We start from the raw sequence: 27843 nt of genomic DNA on the forward strand, positions 1-27843 counted from the left end.
CAGGTCAAAGAGGGGTACTTGGGTGGCTCAGTCAGATAAGCATGGGACTCTTGAGCTCAGGTCATGATCTCAGGGCTGTGAGATGGAGCTCACCCCCTCTTCATGGCTCTGTGCTGAGCATGGGGCCTGCTTGAGATTTTCATTCTCTCTCTCTCTCTGCCTCTCCTCCTCCCCCACATGTGCATTCTCTCTTTCTCTCTTTAAAAAAAGAAAGAAGGAAAGAAAGAAAGAGAGAAAGAAAGAAAGAAACCATATCAAAGAGTCAAAAGGAAGTATTTCAGAGGGATAAAAGATACAAGGCACAGTACCTCAAGATCAAGTTCACCCTTTGAAATACTGAACTGATATAAACCAAAGATTAGGGAAGACAAAAATGTTTTCATGCCCAGAATCAAGGTCTGTCTGGGTGCCTGAATGCAAAGGCCAAAGCAAGTAAACCCTTCATGTGGGTTTGGTGGACAAGTGGGGATGAAGGCTGCTCTAGATTGAGTTAAGTAGGAAATATATATAATAAATAAAAGTAGTTGGCTGATTGATATTAGTGTAATTTGTTGTTTGTGAAGTCTTAAATGGGAAACCCCCTGTTCTTTCTCATTGGGGTTGTGTTTATACCCCATCAAATCTGTGGGGTCAGAAGATGGACTAATAAATTTGATCACCACAACAAAATCATGCTAATTAACCTGAAATATCTATCTTATGTGTTTCTTTCTTCTGATAATATACAATAAAATTGCCAGCTTGGGATTTGATTCCCTGAAGTACCAAAAGAGACCTCACAGAAAGCATAAAGCAAGCTGTGATTTCTTATCTATTCTGAGGGTGAAATCGGTGATATGTGTTTATTTATAGTTGGTGCCTACAATTGTCCCCCTTAAATGAAATCTGACAATTGGAAGTGGCTACAAGAAATGGCAGTGAGTGCTTCTAAATAAATAAGATAGTATGGAAGCGAGGGACTTTCTTCCCACTCCTGTAACTAAATTTGACAAAGCCATCACAGTTTGCTTTGTAATCATCAACAACTAGTTATATGACACATAATCCCTTAACAATCTACTTAGGCCTTCCTGTTGCTTAAATTATTAAACAGGTCAGAAGGTGATTGTTTTGGTCAAATTGGCAGCTAGAATAATTAACTTCTTAGCATTATAAATGATTTATTAAGGAAACTTAACAAATTGGGTCAGAAACAAAACAGGCTCTTTTTGTGATTTTAGTTTAGTTTTTTTTTTTTTTTTCTTTTTCTGATCCTGATCTTCATGTTATGTCATAATCTTACTTTCCCACTCTTTAAAAATATCTTGGCAAGGTCCTACTATAACTTTTCAGTCCTTCGCAGATATTAAAACTCGGGTTAGACCATTTAAATTTGAGTCTCACATGAGATTCAAATTTCTTCTCCTTCCTCCCAACCGTCCCCAAAGCAGACTGGACTCTGGTTGCTTGAATTATGCTACTCTATCCTCTTGGTCAAGCTCTCCAGGCCTTCCTGATCTGACTCTGAGCAGGAAAAATTAAAGGCACAGGAGATTTCTATGTCCTTGGTTGACCTGGTGTTGCAAGGAGGATGTCAGGGAAGAAGGTAAAAGAAGAAGGATCTCTCTAAATTGCTAGGAAGTCAGGTGGGGGTGGGGTTCTTGGCTTCACTTGTTCTCTTTGCAGCTGGTAACCAACACTCATGGTATACTGTTTCTCTCTCAGGTGGTATAATAGTTTAACACCCAAGACATCTTTCTCAAGATCATGTCTATTCCCTTGATATGTCCAGAAGTTCTCAGCCTACCTCTCCACTGGCCAACTGGTCTCGTGGGCAGCCATAAGTCTCCTGGCTCCCCTTTAGTCTCATTGCTTCCTCAATTGAAGATGGAACCAATGGGCCATCTTTGCACACTCTGAGGGTCAGGGAGGCCACTTAGATTGAGGAAGGGGCTCTGTCTTCTTCCCAGGAATACTGTATCGTAGTCCCAGCAGGCCTCACTCTCACAGGCTACTTTGATCTACTTCCTTAGTAGACTTCCCGCTTCTGAGGACCTCTCTTGACCAAACCTAGGCAAAGTCTCTGTGAGCATTTTGCCCCAAAACACAAGTAGGCCTTTGTTAAAGCCACACAAAATCTCTTTCAACCCTGGTCTCCTCTCTTATGGCAGCACTGGGACATGCTACAGTTTGTGGGTTCTAGCAAGACCATAGCTAGAGAATGAAAAGTAAGTTCCCCTTTCTCACAGGCACCTTCAGGATCTACCAGTAATTCTTTTGAATCCTTGATTGTGCAACTGGTTATCTTTGAAATGAGGAGGAAGTATCCTCTCCCCATGAACCTGCACTCCCCAAATAGCTGAAAGATGTTCTCCTCATCTTTCACATGGGTACTGTGCCCTTCTCTATGATGCTCTCTGTAAGTAGACCAGCAATAAGTTGTGAAGTTGAGTTGAATGAGCTATGGTAGGTGGTAGCAGACTCCATTCACATCACCTGGGAAAAGCGTCTGGCCCCTACTATACTTGGCTTAGCGGTGACTTGACAGTGTGGGGATCCTTATTTTGCAGTTGTAGATTCTGATTGTTGATTTCAGAAAAATATAAAAACAAGTCCCACTACACACACACACACACACACACACGAGTTTTTGTTTGCAAGGGTCAAATAGATTTCATGTAAATTCTACTTCTCTTTTCCACAGCATCCTTTACTATCCCAAAAGCCAATACATGGAGAATCCCTGAAATTCTAATGCTAGCACTAGAAAGGAGTTGCCAAGTGCTGCTCTCTCACAAATTAACAGTACAACTGGAACACTTGTCCTTCTCTTGGTTGGAGTTCTTTCCAGAAGCAGTCATGCTTTTGACCACAATGTTCACTTATGATCCTTGATTCATCCTTGTTCCTATTGTGCTGGGGAGCAGAGGCTTGGGAAGAAGCACATGTGGTAACTAGGGCGAATTTTGTTTGCAAAAGTCAAATGGGTACTGTGCCCTTCTCCTGCCCACTGCATCCCCTACTTCCGGAAGAGCCAGAGCATTTCCTCCTCCTTTCCCTCAAGTGTCCTTTAGAGTTGTCCATGCTGCTTCTTAATAAGCATAACCCTGCTCCTTGTGCCTTACTGGAAATAAGCTCAGTGCTGACGGGATCTGATCTCTTGGGGGGTGGAGGGGAATGAGGGGTCAAAGCTACATTTGACCTTTTGTTCCACAGACTTACTTCATAGCTGAGCAGTCAAATTTTGATTTAAAGTTCTTTTTTTCCTAGGCCCTAGATCAGTTCCTTACCTTGGAGCATGTCCCCTCTGCTGATCTCATACATTTTTATTTTATTTGATACTTGATGTTATGCTTGGATTATAGAACTTCCATTCAGTAAAGGTTCTGTAACAAATTGTTCTTTTGTACAATTGCCAACTATCTCAGACTAAAAACATATTGGGGGAAAAAGCCAGATAAAAAATTAAATGGAGTCAAAATTAGGGACTGGCTAATAAAATCAGATTTTCCTGACACTTTTAGTCAATGCAAAAATAATTGTGGGAATATAAAAGGTTTTTTATGGTCAATTATTCTTGTCTTAGTAAGTATCTATAATCATAGCCCCTTTGGAATAGGTAATAATCCTCCTAGAAAAAAGTGAGACTTCCCTACAGATCCATAAGAAAGGTAAAACGTTATCACATGCATGCATAAAATATATTAATATTGAAATGTGCTAGCTTTAAGGTCAGCTGGGTAGATATCTTCTTTTCTACTCTGAAAAAAAAATATATATATATACGTATACTATCTGACGTTATTGGGTTGCTGACATCCAATTGATCTGCATTATTCTTAGCTGGCAAGAGCCTATATACCTAAATGCCTCAGATAATAGGTATTACAGTATTAGGTAAAAAGCCTCCATGCAGTCTATAGCAATATCAAAAAGGTAGAAAGTGTAAAATAAGGGAGATTAAGATGACACCAGAAAGCTTTGAATGAGGTGTCATTTTGCATTTACAGAGACAACCAGGGAAGTTAAGACAGAAGAAAAAAAATGCCCCTTTCTCACCAGCTGCCCTTAAAGGTTTACAAATGATCTGTTAACAGAAATGAGTTTCTCTTGGGCTTCAGACACCATTTATTACGCTGGGAGAGAGACAAAAAAAAAAAAAAAAAAAGAGAGAGAGAGAGAGAGAGAGAGAGATGGAAAAGACCGGAAAATTATGCTTATTTGAAGGCAAAATGCTTCCCATCAGCAACATGATGAAAATGTAGCAAAGGTGTCAGCCAGATGTTGACATGTTAATATTTTTCATGAGGTCTTTCAGTGAGGAATGAGTACAAAGAACTTTTTGGGTGTTCTTTAGAATATGAATTGAAATGCATTGTTAGGCTAGATGCCTGGTCCAGGAAATCACGATTGTAGTTGATGATGAAGAGGAAGAGGAAGTGTGTCCCAAATAGGGGGCTTGAACCTCGATTCCCTGGCTGCCTCCCAGATGTCTTGTGCTACGAATGGGCTCATCTGATCTCTCCTAGTCAATTTCATTCTGGAAAGTAGCCAGTGGGCCTAGTTCATGACCCAGTGATGTCATTATAATTCATTCTCCCTACCACAAAGACTTCGAAACTTTCCAATTTACAATGGGTCTTTTTAATAAAGAAGAATGTCATGCCCAGAATTTTTAAGTGTTTCTAATGATTCATCTTTTTTTTTTCTGTTTTAGCCTCAAAATGGCCTATCTTATTCTACTAAAGATCGGACTACCAAAATCATTCAAGGATTTTATGTCTTTGTTAAGTTTTACAGGCTGAACAAGGGTAACTGAAGCTCATTATGAGAGCATCTTGTCTCAACAGCAGTAACAAAAACAACTTTATATCTTATGCATTAATCAGAATAGGGCACCTCAAATGTAATATGATTCAACTGATGCTTCATCTAGAAGGCTCACGTAGTAACTCTAAGTGGGATAAGTGGCATAAGTGCCATTTTTAGTGATGTTCTGTCTTTTGAGCCAGGCTTTACAAGGGAGGGGAGGGGCGAGGGGCTGAGAGAGACACATGTAAGTCATTTAAGAGCAGGGGCTAAGGTATCATCTGTGTGTTCTCTCAACACCTCTCATAAGCTTTGTAAGGAAATATTCACTGATGAAGGTCATGCATAAATTGAGCTTAACGCTGGAGAGTTGGGACCCTCTCCCTGAACCTCACCTCTTTGAACTTGGTTAACCCTCCCTGCTAAAAAAAACTTTGCTGAGATGACTTCACTTATCCTTGGCCTGGATCTTTAAAATCCTGGGTAGTACAAGCTGAGTGGATGATCAATGCATCTGTGGCTTGCGCTGTAATTTAACTTGCTCTGTCTGACAGGAGATGTGGAATAGCTAAAGAGAGGCTTTACTTGTAATCTGCTTATCACCTTATCCTGGAGTGTTTGTGAAGAGCGAGACCTTTCCCGTACTCAGTCCCAGTTGAGGGTTAATGCTAAGAAAGAGAAATTGCCCTTTGGTGTGTCTGACGGAGCCACCAGATAAAGCCTCCTCCAGACACCTTGGGAACCCCCACCTTTCTAGAAGGAACAGACACTGGCTTTCCTGAGCTAGCATCACTTGCTTCTCTTTATACACTCATTAACAGAAATAACTTACCGTAATCAAGATGCGCCAGGAGTTGAGGTGTGTGTGTGTGTGTGTATGTGTGTAAATCCATGTATTTTTTTCTACTGCTTTTCTCATGGATAGATTCTAAGTCAGATCTTCACTGCTGGATCATGATTAGCAAGAGACTTTGAGGAATAAGAGAGGCGGCCAGACCACCAGTGCAGGATGGAGAAGAGATATTGCTCATCTGAGTGTTGATGGACAACAGTGGCTAGGCCAAAGGGACAGGAGTGAAGGTGGAGGGAATTTAGTAGGAAAAAAGAAAAGAGAGAGAGAGTGAAAAAAGGCAAGGAGAGAGGTTTTTAATAAGAAATCACAGTGTGGAGGAGGAGTGCAGAAGGCAGGCAGCTGAGGATAAGACAAAATCAAGGAGGGTTGGATGCAGAAGAATGGCTGTACCTAGAAAGGCATCAACCATTTCAGGAAGCAGTTTTTCTGTTTTTACTGAAAGCTGAACCATAGCAGAGAGTCTGACAGTCTTAGGGTCTCAGCGTCAGGGAATTGAGTCTCTTCCTGTTGACTTGCAGGTACATACAATTATTTGAAGTGAGTCGTCTATGAATCTGATAGAGGAAACATTGTCTTTCGAGGGAGCAGATCTTGGATTATATGTGCTCTCAAAATGATCATGTTAGTAGGACTGCTAGTTACACAAGCCAGTGATCACAGCCAAGGGGAAAAGTGTTATGGCCATGGGTATGAAGGCCTAGAAGGACCTTTACAGAGAGTAAGTAGGAGGGGACACAGGACAAGCTTAACAGAAGGGATACAATAATGACGATGGTAATGTGGTAATAAAAAAAATAATTGCAACGATAAAATTAAGAGCAGCTACTGCTGTTTTTTTAAGTTTCTGTTATGGGCATGTCTCTTCTGTAAACATGTCTGAATATGCATGGATCTGTAAACATGTATGTATGTATGTATGTATGCAAATATGTGTGGATCTGTAAATTTGTCTAATGCTCACAGAATCTCACAATTTTATATCTGAGGATATTAAAGCCTAGAGAGCTTGTAAAACTCACTCAAAGAAGCATGCCCACATATTGATAAAATTTGACTATAGTATATTGGTATAAACATGCAATGATATCTACAGGATCCATAATGTACATATCAGAGCAAGGAAGAAGGGGGAAGATGTTAATGAAGGAAGGCACCATTAGAGGATTTGTTGGAAACCAGCTCAGTGAATAGTTTATATGCTGCCCATAGGAAACCACATTGTATCTAACAGGCACTAGGAAGGTTGGGGAGGTTTTCAGCAGGGGAGTCATATGGTTAGACTTGTATTTGTGATAGATAATTGATTAGAAAAGAGAAGAGAATTCAGATAGGGTACCAATGAGAGGTTATGGCAATAGGCCAAGAAAACCATAATATGGACCAATAACCCATAGAAACAAACATGGCAATTTATTTGATCCCAACACTGACAGCTACCACTCCTAGTGCCATCCCCATTTTATGGCAAAGAGGATATAAATAATCTTCCCATGGTAGCAACATTAGTCATGGCAGAATGGGAACTGACACCCAGGTTCCAGAACTTGTTCTTATATTGACCACACCATATGTTTGAGAATGATAGTAAGAGGAGAGATGGAAAGTAAAACTTTGAGCCAAGGGATCCCGGGATGGCTTAGCAGTTCAGCATCTGCCTTCAGCCCAGGGCATAGTCCTGGAGTCCCGAGATCGAGTCCCACATCAGGCTCCCTGCATAGAGCCTGCTTCTCTCTCTGCCTATGTCTCTGCCTCTCTCTGTGTGTGTCTCTCATGAATAAATAAATAAAATCTTAAAAAAAAAAACTTTGAGACAGATTTTAAAATCTTTAGTGAGTTAGAGCAAAATGAAGACATGTATAGATAAAGGAGAAGAGGGTGGAGAGTTGGTGCAGGCATTTTTATAGGAGCGTGGGGGAATTGTGGTCAAGGTGATATGAGACATCAAGATAGTGACCACAGTTCTGACCCTGAAGAATTTGGAAATAAGCAATAATCATCCTTTTCTTTTGGGGGATGCAGAGGGAGCAGTGTCCTGCAGGTCCGGCCCCTATCTACAAAAGTGGATTCAATTGGACTGATGTGTACTCTGGGCATCTATTTTTTTTCCCCAAGCTCCCCCTAGGAGTCTAACATAAACCCTCAATTGAGAGCCATTGATTAAAGTCAAGGAAGGGAGAACATTTTCTGACAAGTAGAAGACAGGCAAAAATTTGCTGCTCACAGAGTGGGAATCCTAGTAGGATAAGTGGAAGTGTTTGAAAGAGAAGGAAAAGCAGCCATTCATGTTATTAATGCCATTGTACATGGATCTTTGAGTAACTTCCCCCTCTATTGCTTGATTTTATATTTATTCCATGACAATGATTCAGTCTGATTGCATTATTCTTTTACTGTAAGCTTCTAAAGTATTTTTGATAAGAGAGAAGTGGGATGTGAATACTGAAAAATAATAATGATAATAAGATGTAGAGATGTGTGACTGACTATTGGCTTGCCAATACGTAGAAGCTACAATTCATTAACTGCTGCCAGGAGGGTGTGTTTTTAACTATTCAGACAGTGAGGGGTGATGGCTTGGGTTGAATCATCTATAACGCTGTATGCTGGCACCTCCTCTGCATTTCCCTTTCTCAGATATTCATCACCCCATATAACAACAACAACAATAACAGCAAAGCCTGTGACCTCATTTAAACCAGGTTTATAATTAACAGAGAGAGAGAGGAAGGAAGGAAAGGAGGGAGGAAGAGAGAGGAAAGAAAAATGAAGGTGGGAGGAAAGGAAAGAAGAAGAAAAAAGGGAGAAGGGAAGAAGGAAAAAGGAAGGAGGGAGAGAGAAAAGGAAGGAGGGAGAAAGGAAGAAAAGCGGGTGGAATGAGGGAGGGAGGAAGGAAAAAAAATAACCAGAAGAAGGAATTACACAGCAAGAACAAATAAAATGAATTTGATGGCAAGCCTAAGAGTGGAAGGAATGGCTGGAGGACAGGTTCATGACTAGCTATTGGGCTAATAAGAAGAAATAAGAGATGTGATCAAACTATTCCCTGAACTATGGCACGTGTGGACAGAGTCACAGAATGTTGCAGTTTCACCTGTAGTTTGTGCCCAGTTGATGCTCCTAAAGAAGCAGGTGGAATTAATTAAAACCCTTTTTTAAAAAAAGATTATTGGGCAGCCCTGGTGGCTCAGAGGTTTAGCGCTGCCTTATAGCCCTGGGCGTGATCCTGGAGACCAGGATCAAGTCCCACATCGGGCTCCCTGCATGGAGACTGCTTCTCCCTCTGCCTGTGTCTCTGCCTCTCTCTCTCTCTCTCTTTCTGTGCATCTCATGAATAAATAAAATAAAATCTTTAAAAAAAAGATTATTAAGGAATAGTTTCTTTTAGTATTACATGTCAGTTCAAAAACTTCATTTTGATTATATTTGAGAAATACATTATACTGTAAGAATAAGGAAACCATACTATCTTGGAAACCACTTAATTGCAGGTACTTGAGTTTGTCAGCTAAATACAAACTCTATCTTTGCGTCCAAGCCCCTCATTTGCATAAGGACAGTGTGATTTGACTTATAAGTGGCATATGTGTCAGCTGTACAACATGGCTGCATAAGAAGCAAAGTGGCGTGGTTGTGGCATAGATGACCCAGAGCAGGGAGGAACCTCATCTTGCTTACCTATGGGCTGTACCATCACACCTATACAAGAGGCTCTGTTCAGAACTTTAAGAGGGACACTGATGAGCTTAGGTACAGAGAAGATAACCATCATATATTTTTTTTTCTTGGCTAGAAGACAACTTCCAGTGACATAATAATCTTCAAAATGTTGTTTGTCTTTTAAATGCCATCCTAGAAAGTCTGTTAAAAATAATTTTGAGAAGGTCGATTGTCAGCTGGCTATAAGGAAGAACATTCTAATAACTAGAATTTTACTGGAGTTAGAATGGACCTCTCTAGGAGATAGTAAGTTCACTTTAGCAAGAGGGATTCATCTCAATTCTAGGTAATCACTTACTGGATCCATTGACAAAAGAGATTTGGGTATCGGGTGGGGAGAAAAAGTAGTAGAAATAATAATAGTAATAGTAATAATGAGTTCTAGTTATTAAGTACTTACTATATACCAAACACTGCTTTATATGTATCCTCATATGTATCCCAAAGACTGTTCTGTGAGATTAGTGATACACTCCCTATCATACAGATAAGAAAAATGAAGCCCATAAAATTGCTTCTAAATGGTGTAGCCCAAATTCAGCTCCACACTTTTAACAACCACCCTCACCTGCCTTTTAAGGTAGTTGCAATAAGAGATCTTCAAGGTCAGTTTAAACTCTAATGATCATTGATTTTAAAAGTTACACTTCAGGAGTTTAGATTAGTGGTTTGGAGTCAACCCAGGGTTCAAATCTGGATTCTTTCCTGTTATTAATGTGTAACCTTGGGTGAAGTACTTAAACCCTTTGAAGCTCATTTTCTTCATCGGTGTAACATAGATTACAATATTTAATTCACAACATTGTGAGGATGAAATAATGTCATGCATATAGCTGTTCAGCAATGCCTAGTATTAGTTATTACCTTAACAAAAAGGGTGGCTATTACTTAAACAATGCACAATAATAATAATATGTTCTAAGAATAAGATATTAAGATGATGTCTTGCACTACATGTGACACTCCTAAGTTTTAGTATGTAATATTTAAAAAGAAAAAGAGAGAGAGACCCGACTGATTACTAGACCAGGTTTAAATCCTTCAAGAGAACAACCATTTGATTTCCTTCCTGAACCTCTTTTTTGCAGGTGGAGGAACTGACAGTTTGAGGAAAATATTTGCAATATGTATAGAAAAAGACATAGTATCAAGAATATATGAAGACAACCCAATAAAGTAGGCAAAGAACAGGTGCTTCACAGAAAAAGATGCATGGGGTGAGTGAACATAGGAAAATAGGAAAACCTGATCAAACAAGTTATTCTGAGCTCAACTCTTTGGAAAAATAATCATCGCCAGTATAATAATTATAACATCCCACTCATTGTCTTACTTCTCCTTCATCCATATCATCATATCATCACTCCATGTCTCTGCTCCCTTTATAGGAAACTTTAAAGGTTGGTCCATACTCACTTTTCCCACTTCCTAACTCCTCTCTTGCATTTGAATCAATTCAAACCCAGGTTTTTCTCCCTTTCTTTCTCATTGTAAAAGAAAATATGTTTCTCCTTGACTTGTCAACTGCCATTTTGAAATCGTGAAGGAAGTTAATTCTACATAAATCATAGCAGAAAAGTAGGAGGAAACCAGGTCTTTAGTGAAATTACCAAGAATTCTAACTGGCTTTTTGGGGGGCGCAGGCAGAGGGGGAGGGAGAGAGAGAAGCTCAAGCAGATTCCATGCCAAACATGGAGCCTGATGTAGAGGCTTGATTCCACAACCTGGAGACCACCACCTGAGATAAAACCAGGAGTTGGATGCTTAACTGAATGAGCCACTCAGGTGCCCTAAGAGGGAGAATCTTAAGCAGGTTCCATGCCTAGCACAGAACCCAAGGCAGGGCTTGATCTCACACGCCTGAGATCATGATCTACGCCGAAATCAAGGGTGGGATGCTTAACTGAAATGAGCTGCCCAGGCACCCCTGGAACTAACTTTGAAGTTTACTCTACTTTGGGACATTTTTCTTGTTATTTAACCAGCTCAAACGGGGTTTCTGTTTCCTGGAATAAACATGGATGAGAAGAGACACTGCTCTAGGACAGTCTCAGGATGAAGATGGATTCCCTGAGAAGACAGAATACGTGGGGAGGCTATTACTGGCAGCTTTTAAGGAGAAAATTTTTAGAGAATTTGGCCTATAAAAATGCCAGTCAGCATTCAATCTATGTAATTCCTGCAGATTTGTATCTAAATTGCACAGGAAAATTCACATATGAGCCAAGACAATCAGTGAGAGATTCAACCAAGGTCTGAAAAGGTTTGTGCAAGAATGAGTCATAGGCTTCGAAAAAAAAAAAAATCAAGACACTTTGAATTAAAATATATGACTTTTTGCTCTAGGATTCAGACTAAAGCAATTATAAAGTACGAGCTGTTTATCATTGAATTATAGAAGCTTTGTCTCCTTCTCTCCTCACGCTTTTTTTTTTTTTTCCAGTTACTTTTGCCAATATTTAGCTCTGACTTGGTAAGGTGTTAGAGACACAATTATAAAGAAGATATTCCTTATGTCCCTATGTAATATCACACAGTATAATGGGGCGGGAGATATATATGAAAATTATTGTTTATTTTCAGTATGGTGAGTGAATTTCTTGGGTTTGATTTTTTTCTTTCAAGATTTTATTTAAATTCAAAAATTTTTTTAAAGTCTTTTTTTTTAAGATTTTATTTATTTATTCCTGAGAGACGGGGGGGGGGGTGGGGCGGGGGAAGAAACAGGCTCCATGCAGGGAGCCTGAGCCTGATGTGGGACTCGATTCCTGGTCTCCAGGATTAGGCCCTGGGCCAAAAGCAGGCTCTAAACCGCTGAGCCACTGAGGGATCCCCTAAATTCAAATTTGTTCACATACAGTGTAGTGTTAATTTCAGCGGTTGGATTTCATGATTCTTCAATTCCTCATTACATCAAGTGCTCTCCTTAATGCCCATCACTCAGTTACCCCATCCCCCCACCCCACCCAACCCCTTCCAACAATCCTCAGTTTGTTTCCTATGTTTAAGAATCTTATGGCTTGGGTTTGATTTTTAAAAGCATAATTGAAGTTCTTTAACCTTCTTTAGAAATACTCTTTTTTGTTTGTTTGTTTGTTTGTTTTAAGATTTTATTTACTTACTGACAGATAGAAATCAAGAGCAGGCGCAGAGGTAGTGGAGAAGCAGACTCTCTGCTGACCAGGAAGCCCGATGTGGGGCTCGATCTTAGGACCCTGGGATCCTGACCTGAGCTGAAGGAAAACACTGACTGAGCGACACAGGCACCCCAGAAGTACACTCTTTAAGTTCAATATTAACCAAGAAATATGGCTTCCTTAAGTCCTTTGTCAGTCCCACTTCTTTCTGTGCTTTTTGACCTTAAAGAACCAAAGAGGGGGATGTGGGAGAGGGAAGATGGCAATGTAAGACCTTCTCTATGGGGAACCAAACAGATCTTGGGAAGCTCAGGAGTATGAGGAATTGAACAAAAAGTAAGGTCTGGAAATCTTTGACGTGAAAGGGAATTGAGAAGTTATTCCATCTTCAGGTGATTTATTTCAAAGTTTTAATCATGACATGGAAAGTGATCCTCAAAAGTCTGGATTGTAAATCTCGACTGTCAGAGAGTTGCAAGGATGCAAATTGTAGTCTATGACCTTTACCCATGGGTCCATTCAAACCATTTTCTCTGTTATGCCTGCTCTGTTGTGCTAAATAATTTTTATAGAGCATTTGTAGATGATTTTTTTTCTCCAGAAAATAGTCTCTACTCAAGCTATACATTTTCCAAGTAATCCCTATATAGCTATATATTTTAGAAATGTAAATTATGTTCTAGTTTATGGCATTCATGAACATCCATTCCATAATTAATATTTGTATACGACTCCTGAACCTGAGGAAGAATCATTACAAGTACGATGGATACTAAAAGGAAGGTCATCTGAGAAGTAGAGATTTGCTTTCAGGGAAAGGCACATTGAACTGTGCTTTGAATTAAAGAAAGAAAATATTTCCTTCACAGAGAATTTCTTTAGTGTGTTTTATAATAACGATTAAGTCCCCTGAATTGAATTCAGTTGTTTTCCCATAATAATATGTTTTTGCTTATCATAATCTATAAATTCTTAAAGCCTATATTAAACACTATATCCAACACAGAATAAAATAAATGGTCACAGCACATCAGGTTATCAATACATTTGAGTATATTTATGTTTGGCAGAGTAAGACATCCTGACTCTGTGTTTATAGATACTCATGTTTATGTTATAATAATGTATACACAGTAAGTACATGTGTATTTGGAGAGTGCTTCATTACATCTTCTATTGTACCAAAGAAGATTTATTATGTGGAAAAACAACCTCATATCTTGTATTTCCTACTATTTCAACCAAAAGAATTGTCATCATTATGTTCACTGTTATCTTCAAACAACCTCATGGTCATTCTGCTGGTTTGTGAGTGCCAATAAATTCAATAAAATAAAATAACAACATTAAACAAACAAAAAACATGGTCCCTACATTTGAGGGGATGGAACTCTTCTTGGACAGGAACTGTTAATGTGCATGTGATGTGTACATTAAAGAAAAGCTAAAAAAAAAAAAAAGAAAAGAAAAGCTAAGCATGAAAAGCAATCCGTGTGAATACCTACATCTATGTAGAAAGCAGTGATAGAGGTGGTAAATAAGACCCTGTTGGAAAAGGGAGAAGGCTTTCTGAATTGTATATGCATAGGTATATTTGGGAAAGAGTTTTCATGGAAGGAACATCCCTAAGCTTTAGAGGACTAGTAGATGTCAGATTGTAGAAGGATAGGATGAGGGAGAAATCTATTTCATATATTAAGAAAGGAAGGAAAGAAGGAAGGAGGAATGAAGAAAGGAGGAAGGGAGGGGAGGGAGGGAGGGAGGGAGGGAGGGAGGGAGGGAGGGAGGGAGGGAGGGAGGGAGGGAGGGAGGAAAGAAAGAAGAAACTCTAGAGGCTTCCATTTTTGTTTTGTGTGGAATACAGAACAATGAAAGATTTTAGCTCTCAGGAAATAGCAAGAAATCATCAGTTAACAATAATAGAAATAATTTAAAAACAAAACGTTTTTCTAATTAATATCAGTTAATCAAGTAACTGATTAAGTTAATCAGTTTTCTAGTTAATATCAAAAAGCTGTGGATAAAAAGAAATTTAAACCCACACATACAAACACACACACACAAATGAAAAACAATGAATGATAACAGCAACAAAAATCCCTAAATTCTAGAAAGATAATTTTTTTCTAAGTGAAAAATATAAGACACATTCAAACCTAGAGTCAATCCTGAAGCTAGAGGCAGGTAGTCTGAGGAGCAAACCTGTAAGAAAGTTTAGTCAGTGCTTAGAAAAAGAAATAAATAGACTTTTTGATGAATCTATAGGCTGCCATTTCAGACTGCATCTGGAGGAGCCCTGAATGCAAAGTATCCTTTCAGCCAAGATGCTTACAAAAAAATTTAGATGATTGAGCAGAGGCTGGGAATGGAGGCTGGAAGATTTCGCAGACTTCCAGCTGTCAGAATCTCAGTTTCTTCCATCTCCCTGGGGTTCCAACATCATGCAGCCTCACAGTCTTCTGGGCCTTGGTTGAATGGTACATAGAGAGACTACTTTCTTAAATTCTTTAAAAGTCAAACATTCTTTAAAAGACTAGGTAAAGGGAAAAAAAATCACAACAGTATATTATGGGGTTTATAGCATGTAAAAGCATAAAGATAGCACACAAGATAGGATGAAGTATAAATGAAATTATGCTGTTATAAGGTTATTTCATTACATACAGAAATGATATAAAGCTAATTCAAGATTGTGATAAGAATGCATGCTGTAATCTCTAGTGTAACCTCAAAAATGACAACAGAAAGAGGTATAACAAAAAGCCAACAAAAGAGGGGAGCCTGGGTAGCTCAGTCAGTTAAGCATCCACCTCTTGATTTTGGCTCAGGTGGTGATCTCGGGGTCATGAGATTGAGTCTTGAGTCTGCCTCTGCACTGTTCTTGGAGCCTCTCTGAGATTCTGTCTCTCCCTCTTCATCTGCCCCTCCCCCACAACTCGTGTGCTCTCTCTCCAAAGAAAACAAAACAAAAGCCAGTAGAAGAATTAGAATGGAATATTGAAAATTTCTAAATTTGGGGCCCCTGGGTGTCTCAGTCAGTTAAGTGTCTGCCTTTGGTTCCCATCATGATCCCAGTGTCCTGGGATGGAGCTCTGCCTCGGGCTCCCTGCTCAGTGGGGAGTCTGCTGTTCCCTCTGCTCCCCCTTACCCCGCTCATGCTCTCTCTCTCTATCAAATAAATAAATAAATAAAATCTTTTTTAAAAATCTAAAATTAATCCAAAAAGAGGACTAGAAATGTGAAACAAGGAAACAACCACAAAATAGAACAAGTAGAATGTGAAACTTAAACTCAGACATATAGATAAGCACAATAAATGTATATGGGTGGAAAAAATTCCATATAAAACATTAGACATTTCAGAATGAATAGAAAATAAGACTACACATACGCTTTTTATAAACGTGTGCTTTAAATAATAAACTCACAGATAAGTTGAAAGTAAAAGAATGGGAGAAAATATGCCATGGGAACAGTAAGTAAGAGAAAGCTTGCATTGCTATATTAATATCAGACAGACTAGACTTGAAAACGAGGAATATTATTTCCAGAAATAAATTGGGTCACTTCATAATGAAAAAAGGATCAATTCATCACAAAGATAAAACAATCCTAAATGTATATTCATCTAAACACAGAGTTTCAAAATAAATTAAGCAAAAACTAATAGACCTAAAGGGAAAATTAGATAAATCCAGAGTCATATTTGAAGCTTGCTTTCTTTCTTCCTTTCTTTCTTTCTTTTTCCTTCTTTTCCTTCCTTCCTTCCTTCCTTCCTTCCTTCCTTCCTTCCTTCCTTCCTTCCTTCCTTCTCCCTTCCTCTCTATCAGGTATTAATAGAACTAAAGAAAAAATTATTATAAATATATAAGATTTGAACAACACTCAAGAACTTCACCTAATGGACACAGATCATTATACAACTATGAACACATATTCTTTTCAGTTACACAAGAGACAGTTCAAGATACACCACATTTCAATAAATTTAAAAGGTTGAAATCTTATAAACTATTTCCTCTGACATCAGTGAAATTACATTAGAAGCCAGAAACAATAAAATATATAGGAAAGCCTAAAACATATCAAAGTTAAACAATAGACTTCTAAATAACACAGGGTCAAATAAAATATCACAAGGGAAATTAGAAATTATTCTAACTGAATGATAATGAAAGTACAACATATCAAAATGTGTGGAATGTAGCTAAAACTGCTCTTAGGGGAAATTTATATATTTAGGTACTTAAAAGGGAAAAGAGTCAAGGTTAAAAAGTAGTCTATAATCTAAATTTCCACTCTAAGAAACTAGTAAAAGAAGCACAAAGTAAATCCCAAGAAATTAGAAGTAAAGAAATAAAAAGATCAAGGCAGAAATCAATGATAAAAAATAGGCAAGCAGTAAAGAAAATCATCAAAATGATAAATAGCTTTAAAAAAATGAATACAATTAATAGAAAAAATAGACAATACAAATTACTAATATCAAGAAAGAAAAGAAGGGTATCATTATAGGTTCTATGGAAGTTAAAGGGATAATAATCAGATATTCTGAACAACTGTTTCCAATAAGTTCAACAGCCTAGACAAAATTGACAAAATGGCTGTCTTCCTGCTATGGTATCACATAGTCTTTTCTTGCCACTTTGGAGTCCCTTGACAGGACACTAGTACTATCAGATCAGAGGCCAATCCTTATGACCTAATTTAACCTTAAATACTTTTTAGAGGCCCCATTTCCAAATAGCCACAATGGGAGTTAGGGCTTCAACATACACATTTTGGGGAACAGAAACATTTAGTCTCTAGAACTCTATATCTATTAAAATGTTAAATATAAAATTTTAAAAGTTTCTTATTCCCCCCACTCCAAGAAAAAAAAACAAAGAAGACAAAAAAGAATGTTTCCAGGCCCAGATGCCTCAATGGTGACGACTTTCTAAAATTTAAGGAAGAATTAATACCAATGTCACACAATGTTCATAAAATTGGAAGGAGGGAAGATACACTAATTTGGTTTATGAGTTCAGGATAACATTGATTCCAAAATGTTAAGAAATTGAATACATCAGTCTATAAAAACAATAATATATACTGCCTAGACATGGTTTGTCCCAGGAAGGCAAGGTTAGTTCAACATATAAAAGTTAATTTAAATTCACCACATTATTAGCATAAGGGAGAAAAAGCACATGTTATCTCAATAAATGCAGAAAAAATTATTTAATAGAATTCATTAGTCATTCATGATAAAAACTCAGAGAAAATTAGGCATATTTTCAATCTAATTAAGGGATATCTATATAAAAATTAACTTAATTGTGATACATTCAATATTTTCATCTAAGATCAGAAAGCTAGTAAGGAAGTCCATTCTATAACTTTTATTTCATTTTTCTTAAAAGTTGAGACAGTGTAATAAAGAAATGGCACAAAGATTTGAAAGGAAAATGGAAAGTTTTTGTTATTTACAGGAAACAAAACTATTGCAAAGAAAATCCTAAGGAAACTACCAACAAAAGTCCAAAACTCAGAATTTATGAGAGAGGGAATGCAGCAATATTGCAGAATTCCAGGTCAATAAAAAAAAATCAGTGGCATTTCTCTTATATATTAATATTTTACAAATAATAAGAAAATAAAATTTTAAGAGACGCTGCTATGTAAAAAAAAGTCAGAATAAAACAAATCATTTACAAATAGATTTGACAAAAGATGTACACTGAAAACTAATTAATAAATTTAAAGATAAATAAATTAAGAAAACTAAAGAAAGAGGACTGAAAATTTTTAATATGACAAATTTCTCTCAAAGTATAAATTCAAAGCAATAGGAATCAAAATCCCAGCAGGCTATTTTTAGTGTCAATTATCAGTCTGATTCTAAAATTAATATTAAAATGCAAAGCTGAAACTGTTTTAAAAATAAAAAATATTGGCAAATTTTCTTACTTGATTTTAAGAATTTTTATGAAGGTATAATAAAAATCAAGACAACATAGGCTGGTTAGGCAAAATAGAGAGTCTAGAAATAGAACCACATATATATGACCCAGTAATTTTCAACCAAGGTGCTAATACAACTCAAGGTGGAAAAGGATAATAGTCAAATTTAGTGTTTTTAAGTTGTTGAATGTTCAGGGAAAATATTTTAAAACTCAGAACTCTCATAATTGGCAAATTCAGGTAAAAGTTTTAATTACTGTCAAATGGGAATACCTTTTGAGGGAGAACCTTTTTCAAGTCTTTTCACATGATTTCAGGCCATTTCAGTTGCTCTTGAGGAGTAAAATACTCTGACATCACTCATTAACTAAATTGACTCCTTCTAGTGAAATACTATTTGTAATTTCTCAATGTGAATGTTTTACATCAAATCATCTCATATTGATTTTTTCCCCCAATGTATTGATGTGATTCACTACTTTTGATTATTTATAAGAGCATATTTGAGGTCATTTCTACATAGGATTGCTAACAACAAACTAACTACATGTAGAAGTGACAGTAAGTCATGTAAATGAATTCTCATAGATCCAGACTGAGCAGCTTCCCAACTCATCCCCTAATAACTAAAGGGAGTCCCTCAAATAACTGGGGCCATTCCAGTGATCTACCCAACACAAGGGAAAAATGTGAACAAGTCAAAGTCAAAGAAGAAAGAGAAGTTGTAGCTCATTATACCTAAAATATCTTTTGCAGGGGTACTTGGGTGGCTCGGTTGGTTGGGTGACCAACTCTTGATTTCAGCTGGGGTTATGATTTCAGGGTCGTGAGGTCCATCTCCATGTGGGCTCCATGTTCAGGTGGGGATTCTGCTGGGTATTCTCTCTCCCTCTCCCTCTGCTCCTCCATCTCTCCACATTCTCTTTCTCTCTCTAAAATAAATAAATAAATCTTCAAAATATCTTTTGCAAATGGTACAAAACCAAATGACCCAGTGTTGGGTTCCCTACTTGGATCTTTGAAAGCTCAAGCAAGTAAAGGGTCTTGAGGCTAATGCTTCCATACCTTCCCCATGATTTTGCCTGTATCTATTTTGCCTGTATCTCTGTTTCCATCGCCATTGCCATCTATAGATATACTAAAAAGAAATAACATATCTATATTTTCATCCATATTTATGTTCCATAAATCCTCTCCTAGCCAGCACAATGCCCTATGCCTAAAATAGTTTCTTACTTATGGTAAGCACAAGATATGAGCTTTTAGAATTAGTTGAATTGAACTAAATTTAATTGACAGAGTGTAAAAAATTTAATTGGATCAGTTCTTATTCTTTTTATGCCTTATGGCAAAATGAGAAGAATGCAGACTTTGAAATTGCTTACTAGCTTTTTTTTTTTTTTAATTTAGGAAAAATTATTTTACCTCTCTTAGATTCTGTTACCTAACCTGCAAAACGGGAAAAATAATATCATGCCAGAGATAGCTAATAGTCTTCCAATATACCTTCTTGCGTTCTTCTACAGTTAGACAGTAAGACAAGGCCTGGTTTTAGCTGGCACATGGCTGCCCAGAATAAAAGCTATAATTCTCAGACTCTTTTGCAGTTAACTTTGGATGGATAAGATGTAAATGTCATGTAACTACTTTCCAGAAACTTTCTGGAAAAAAAAAAAAAAAAAAGAACTGAGGCAGGTCCTTGCTTTTCTGCTTTGTCTGTTCCTCATCTTGACACTCAGAATGCACATGAGAAAGCTAGAGTTCTAAACACTATCTTGGTCCATGAGGGACAGGACCACACCCTCCGGGGAACCAAAAAATGTGGTAAACGGCTAATCATCTGGTGCAACATTAGGGGCAGAGTCACAATGTCAATACCAAACTGCTCACCTCGACATAGTTTTGTTTCAAAGAAATACCACTTGTCTTATCAAAATCACTATTATTTTGAGCTCCTGTTGCTTGAACTCAATTTAATACAGACAAGTGCTATGCAGTGTTTGTGAAGATCTAATATGCAAGGTGCCTAGTACAGTGTCAGGCAAAGAATTGATGTCTAATACTAACAGCTACTCACCCTTTTCTTATCTAGGTAATTTTGCTTGCCCAATGAGGTGGCCCTCTAAAGTATTATTTATATTTCTGATCCTAGCTAGTAAATATCTTCATTCCTTAATTATCTAAAAATAAGTCTTCTTAACGATATCTATTACTTAAAGTCTCTAGTCTGATCTATTTTATCAACTGTTAGGAGGAGAACATTCCAGGATGGGATTACTATTTTGCTACTGTGTAGACTTTTCAGAATGTACTGGGGTATAATTTTGCCCAGCATATAATTTTCATCCTATTTTCTATTTTTCATCTTGCTGTTGTCAGCTATAACTTAGAAAACATCTTTAAATAGATATCTGGAGGAAAAAAAAAAGCACTGCATTTTCTTTTAATTTACAGCACAAGCATCTGTGTACTGTTTACAAAATGACCAAATTTTATCCTTATAATAGAGATCTCTGAAGCTGGGTTGGAGAGGGCCTATGGCTGAATCTCCATGAAACTGAAACAGAAGAAAAAGATGGCATTATTCTTTACCCCCAAGATGTGAATTGAATTCTTTTTTTAGCAGAGATTACACATGTTCAGTCTTACTTTTCCAGATCCTCATTTTTCATGAAAGTTTTCTTCTTCTACCACGCAGTAGATGATTTCTTTCCTTTCCGATACCTTGTATGGCTTCATTATCCTGCTGAGTTCTTTGGATCATGACTTATAGCTCTTTTCCACCGTGCACATACAAAAAAAATGCAAAATGCAAATAGAGTCTAAAGGCAAAAGAGTGATTTTCCAAGAGCAGGAAAATGCTATAGGACTGAGCTCCCTGCCTTTCAGGAGTTAGCTGCTTCTTCAATTACAGCTGCACCACTCCCCTGCTATGGAGCCCTGCGAGGTATACTTGTTAGAGAACACACAACATCCTAGTGGTGCAGGAAAGGCCCCCAAAATTAATCTCGCCTGGTACATTAGGAAACACTTCGCTGACATTTGCTGTCCCTGTCAGCCCTAATAAAGAGATTTTTACCTGTATTTGCCTATTCAACACTTCAGCCCCTCAGCCAATTTTGGAAATTATTTCTGATTTATGGCTCTCTCTCAGGCGGGTGTCACCCTGCCTGTCAATTATGCCTCAAAGCAAATGCTAAGTGAATGCTGGCTGGTAAAATTAATAAGGGAAACCTTTACTCAAAAACCTGGAAAGAAGCTTGTAAAGCGGATCATTCAACCAGGCAGGAACTCGGTGGCTGCCTGTGATATTTATAAGCAGGACCGAGGTACCTGGAGAATTCCGTCATACACACAGAAGGGAGAAGTGTTTCTTCTTCACTATTGGGAGCTCAGTCAGCCTGGAGATCATAAAGACCATGGTGATGGAAGTTCAGCGATTCAGCTTCAGGGCCTGAGTTGATGCCCATGCATCGAAAAAGGAAAATAATTTTTCCCCAGTTTGTTTTCTTTGTTTGTTTGTTTGTTTGTTTGTTTGTTCATGAAAGACACGGAGAGAAAACAGAAACATAGGCAGAGGGAGAAGCAGGCTCCATGCTTCAGGGAGCTTGATGCAGGACTCCATCCCAGGACCACAGGATCAGGACCTGAGCCAAAGGCAGATGCTCAACTACAAAGCCACCCTGGTGCCCCTTTATTATTATTTTAAATATTGCTAATGTAAGCAATATACCCCCCTGGTTTAGATGGTTTTCAGATAGACACTAGAGAAATTACTGCTGTCACCTACATTCATGAGTGAGTGTGAAGCAAGTCTGCTGAAGGGCTGAGATGCCTTATTTCTGCCCACCTGTATGGTACCCAGGATCTCTGGCCTCAACTCTTGATAAGTTCCAGTTTCTGAGCCTCTCTGATCCTCAAAGCTGTCTAGTTCTTTTCCATCCAGAGTTTTTTCCCCTCTATGCTGTTCCCACTGGTGATGGTCTCTCCCCACTGTTTCTTCTCCTGGAGAGTTGAGCTCATTTTCAGGCCCTAGCGCTGGTGGTACTCACTTAGATAAACTTTCTCCCCCACCCAGAGGAGTTTTCATTTGTATCTCCTCCCCCATCCTTTCCTTTTGCTTCATGGCACATATTAGTTAGTAATTGTGCATTTATCTGTGATGTTATTGGCTCCGTGTAAACTTTAAGCAAGAGGTAGGCAGACCTTGTGGTTCTTGTCCACTTCTGCCCAAACTCTCAGAATATAGCATAGTCCTGGCCCATTGTAGACTCAGCAGATACATCCAATACATGGCTGATGAATGAAGGATGATGTCTTAAATCTTATCCTGGGTCCATTTGATGCTGAGTCATTTGGAATCTGCATGTAGGTACTACCCTATATTCTTGCTTTGCTTTTCTTCATTAGTAATTTGAATACAAAATACATTCTAATATTATTGCTTAAAATAATTCTTGCCATTTAAAAATGTTGATGTCAGTAGGCTCATTATCATATATACCTCCAGTGCTTTTTCTTCTGCTTCATGGTTAGATTAGTTGTTAAATGTTTAATCTGTCCAGGAAAGCATAATGTCCTCAAGGTTAGAGAACCACATCAGACTCACACATGGTTCCTCCCTGAATGTGTTTGTCCAGAGGTATTCAATATTTTCTGAAGCCCAGCATCATTTTTCTTCTGCAGAGCTGAATTGCAGTGTTTTTTAGTTGTTCACTTGACAAAGCATCCATCAAGCATGCACGAGGTGCTAAGCATTTAGCATGACCATGGAATACCAGAGATGAAAAGTATTCTGTGTATCCTTGGGGAGCTCATAATAGGCATGACTACCATGAGAACACATCCCAGTACTTCACTGAATTTTTCTTATTTCACATTTATTTTTGTGACTAAGATAGAGATATCACTGTGGAAAAAAGTTTCCAGTTTATGATAGAAATCTAGAGTGAGCTCAGATCCTTTATTCAGTCTCTAAATAGATCAATAATACCAGAATCTTACTGGTAATACCAGAATTCTTACAGATTCTTTGCATAGTCCACAGTCCCACTGCCTCCTAAACTTGGAGATGACCTTCTAGAGACAAATTTCCATGTCCAGGAAAGCTTATCATCTAGGAGGCGTTGAAGCAATAACTCTTGAATGATTGAATGAGTGATTGGGATGCATTGAATTACCAAGCTTTACTCTAGGCTGAACCAGAAGAATTTTAGAAGTTCATGGTTTCAGTGTTTTCTCTAAAGGAAAGAAAACTTCTCATTGATCTTTATTTCCAGAATTTGACTTCACTCCCTTTGGCTGGCTCCTACAGAACATTTTTCAGCACTGTGCAATTGTTCAATGTCAGCTTTGGAATATATTTCTTTAGCATTCTAAGGGGAAGGCTCTGTTAACTTTCCTCCTCATAGAGAGGCAGAAGAATGCAGTGAAAGACGGTATTGTATTTGAACCTGTGACATCTGCCACTTCCTAACTCAATAAGGCACTATGCCTTATACATCTTAATTTCCTCATCTTTAAAATCATGGGTGATTATGAAAATCAAGTGACTTTTAAAAAGTATAAACCACTATAGCAATATAAGACATTGTTAATATGAATAAAGTTTAGTGATTTCAAGTATTATATTCACTACTCTAAACAGGATGCACAGTACTGTCTATGACTTTAATCCTTTCGCTCTCTCTCTTTCATCCATTAGAACACTTTCAAAGGATTGTTTCAATATTCCCTAGGAGTTAAGGAAAAAACAAAAAAGAACTAAAGGAGAGAAAAAAATTTTTATATATACATTTATTTTTTATTGGTGTCCTATTTGCCAACATATAGAATAACACCCAGTGCTCATCCCATCAAGCGGCCCTCTCAGTGCCCGTCACCCAGTCACCCCCATCCCCCGCCCACCTTCCCTTCCACCCCCCCGCCCAGTTCATTTAAAGGAGAGAAATTTTAGTTGATGTAATAAAGGAGAAAGTAGAAGGGGGAAATAATACTTTATTAATTCACCCATCAGATTCTTAGTTTAGTCACTGATTACCTACTATATACAAGGGATTGTTATAGATACTGAGGATATGAAGGAAAGCCATTGGGATCTTTTGCTGTACCTATGAAGGTTAGGAGTTGCTGCAGAAATGCAAGTTTGGAATCAATTTGTTTCCTCATGCCCCTTGATTTTCTCCTGGCCCACCTAATCACATTGTTAGGTTAAAAATGCATCCCCTACCATGGAGAAAATTACTACCATTGGCCAGGCCAGGATTAAACTAAAACAATGATATTCATGTAGATTAATGAAATATGAGTTCTGAAAGGTAATCTACAGTCATTTTTTCCATTTTTATTTTTATTCCAACTCCTCATAGTAGAAGTGAGGTCTTTGTACACTAATGCTGTTTCATCCATATGAACAGTTAGGGAACATCTATTTGTTAATGATTACTACTATTCAGCACCTTGGCCTTTCATAAAATGTCTTAGACAATACAAAATGTTAAATTTATTTTTCCCATGAAATCAAATTATTGTAATTCTAATCTCTCAGAGTTAATAAATAGATTTGTAATGTGTATGAGTATCTATAGGATTCCCAAACATGTGATTTATATTGGTTCTAATCAAAAGGATTTATTTTATTCTTTTCTCTACAATGGATTATTACTCATCCATAAAAAGGAACAAAATCTTGCCATTTGCAATGACATGGCTGGAGCTAAAGAGTATTATGCTAAGTGAATAAGTTAGTCAGAGAAAGACAAGTATCATCTGGTGTCACTCATGTGTGGAATTTAAGAAACAAAACAAACAAACATGGAGGTGGGAGGAAGAGAGGCAAACCAAGAAACAGACTCTTAACACTAGAGAACAAGCGGATGGTTACCAGAGGGGAGATGGGTAGGAACATGGGTTAAATAGATGATGGGTATTAAGGAGGGCACTGGTTGTGATGAGCACCGGGTAATGTATGGAAGTGCTGAATCACTAAATTCTACACCTGAAACTAGTATCACACTGTATGTTGAATAACTTTCTCCCATAGTCATCGTTTCACTCCAAGCTGATGTAGATTTATATAGTTTGCCTATGGCAGATGCATTTTTCAAGGGAAAGTGTTTGGGGTATAGAAATATACAAATAGATAAAGATATATCAATAGCTAATTTGTATGAATAACAACGGGAAGTTGGTACAAGCAAGAACAGAAGTACTAGTTCAAAGTAAGAGACTTCATACCCACTTCTGAATTCCTATATCACAACCTCCTCATACTGGGTTAATGAGGTTCTAAAGATAGGTTTCAAACCTTGGAACAGGTTCCTTTGCCTAATGTGAATGCTAATCTCTTCCCTCTCTAGCAAAGGATTTTTGTCCCAAGCTCCTGTGGGTCAACAGATCTGTCTCTGGAATCGATCTCTGTCATGGGTGCACCTTCTAATTCCAGAGCAATTATGATTGAGGGTGAAACCATGTAGTTAATAAGCAAAAGTTTTTGAATGTCAATGAGTAACAGAACGCCCAATGTTTGCATATTCCTGGAATCCCAAATTTATTCTACTTTAGGTTGCCTTATTTTTCTATAAAATCCAAAGCTCTGGGAACACATATCTTAGGAGAACAACTTCTCAATTTCCTGGCATTGGAAAGCTTCAAAATCTCAACAGTTACATGGATCTCAGATTCTGAGGACAATGGAAAAGGGAGGATGAAATCCAAAATTTATGTAAAGTTTCAGATTAGACATCTTTAATTGTCATATTAAACACTATCACCGGGATCCCTGGGTGGCGCAGCGGTTTGGCGCAGCGGTTTGGCGCCTGCATTTGATCCAGGGCGCGATCCTGGAGACCCGGGATTGAATCCCACGTCGGGCTCCCGGTGCATGGAGCCTGCTTCTCCCTCTGCCTGTGTCTCTGCCTCTCTCTCTCTCTCTCTCTCCCTCTATCTCTCTCTGTGTGTGTGTGTGTGACTATCATAAATAAAAATTAAAAAAAAAAAACACTATCACCAAAGCTTTAAAATACCTTGCCTTGTTGAGTTTTGATTCATGTAAATTCCTTTAAACAGATAATTTCTTTGCTCACCAAAAAGCTCTGGAAAAAGTATTATTTTCATCACTTACTTTAGAGGAAACTGGAAGTTAGAAAACTCAAGAGTCACCCCAGTTCTAATATTTATAATGTTTCTGGGCCCAGATTCCCATCTTTTTCTCTAATGCCAAATTCTATGTGCATGGGTGCGCAAACATGTGGGCACATATGTACATATGAAGCAAGAACAGGGCCATTTAGAATTTCAAGGTCTTATTTCTCTTTACAAATAATTTATAGAGGGAGAATCAAAGGAATGGAGAAAGGAAAAGGGAACAGATCAGCTACTAATGGCAAACTCATAAGAGGTTAGGGGAAGAAGCAGAATTTGGTGTGGAGGGGGACAATATTCCATTGAATTGCACATGTGAAATGTATCATTCAGGGATGATGTTTTCTCACCATGAACATTTTAAACTATTTCTACATGTCCCATGTTGCTTGTCAGCAGAGATATGAAAGGGATAAATATAACCCCGGGGTTTCACAGCTTTGCACTTTGAAGAAATCAGCAATCTTTCTTGAGTTATCAAAACCCAGCATTTCTTGTAGTGATGGATGCAGCATCCTTTGGAATTACTCAAGTGGAGGTAGCACATGCTGGAATAAATTGGGGGATTTTAAAAATTGAAAGCCTGATTTCATGTGGTTCAAAAGCTGCTAACACAGAATTTTCCTTTCTCTTTCCCCTTATTCATCAGAGCACCTTCACTAGCACATTCACCTTCAGCCACTAGGCTTATTTTGCCCTTAAGTTGGCAGCCTGCTGTCATTGGATTTGTTCTCTATGGGAAAGGATGGTTTCTAAACACTCTTGTTGTGACTTCTACCCTTTCAAAGTAGACATGATGTCCGTGCTAAACAGGATGGTGTTCCTACTCATCAGAACTTCCAGTTTGGGATGTTTTGCTAGCCTGTCTAACTCTCCCATGGTAAAACCAGTTGACCTACCACCAATAAGGGTTCCATTTTCCACTCATAGACCAGTCATACCTCTGGTTCCCAGGAACTGATGTAACCTGAGGCTGGTGGCTAGAGTTCTGTTGGCATTGATGTCAGTACCTCCCTGACCTTTTGCCCTTCCTCCAAACACAGGAAAGAAAGAGTAGAAGCAGGGGAAACCAATGTTACTGAGAAGGAATGGATGGAGATTCTTAGATACCTATTCTTCAAGCTAACGTTATTTCTACCTTAGAGATGTTATAGTCACTTGCTGTTGCTGTGCTCAGAACCTTTTTTCCCTAATCCTTTGGCACTTTAGTCCTTCTAATCTCTTGGGTCACAAGTCAGTTGGGACTTCCTTAGAAGGATC

The 27843-nt window shown here is 38.0% G+C and overlaps 1 long non-coding RNA gene across 4 annotated transcripts in view; it reads right to left on the reverse strand.

Annotated features, from left to right (window-relative positions):
* Window positions 1-27843, reverse strand: part of LOC140617238 (uncharacterized) — a 123544-nt gene that overhangs the window by 14352 nt on the left and 81349 nt on the right. For 2 of the 4 annotated variants that reach the window (XR_012017457.1, XR_012017464.1), the window contains exon 4: window positions 19180-19373. The exons of the other annotated variants lie outside the window; for them this stretch is intronic. This is a non-coding gene — a long non-coding RNA (uncharacterized lncRNA). The remainder of the gene's footprint in view (window positions 1-19179; window positions 19374-27843) is intronic. 4 annotated transcript variants of the gene reach the window in all.

This window comes from Canis lupus, chromosome 2 (assembly GCF_048164855.1).
Source record: "Canis lupus baileyi chromosome 2, mCanLup2.hap1, whole genome shotgun sequence".
Lineage (NCBI taxonomy): Eukaryota > Metazoa > Chordata > Mammalia > Carnivora > Canidae > Canis > Canis lupus.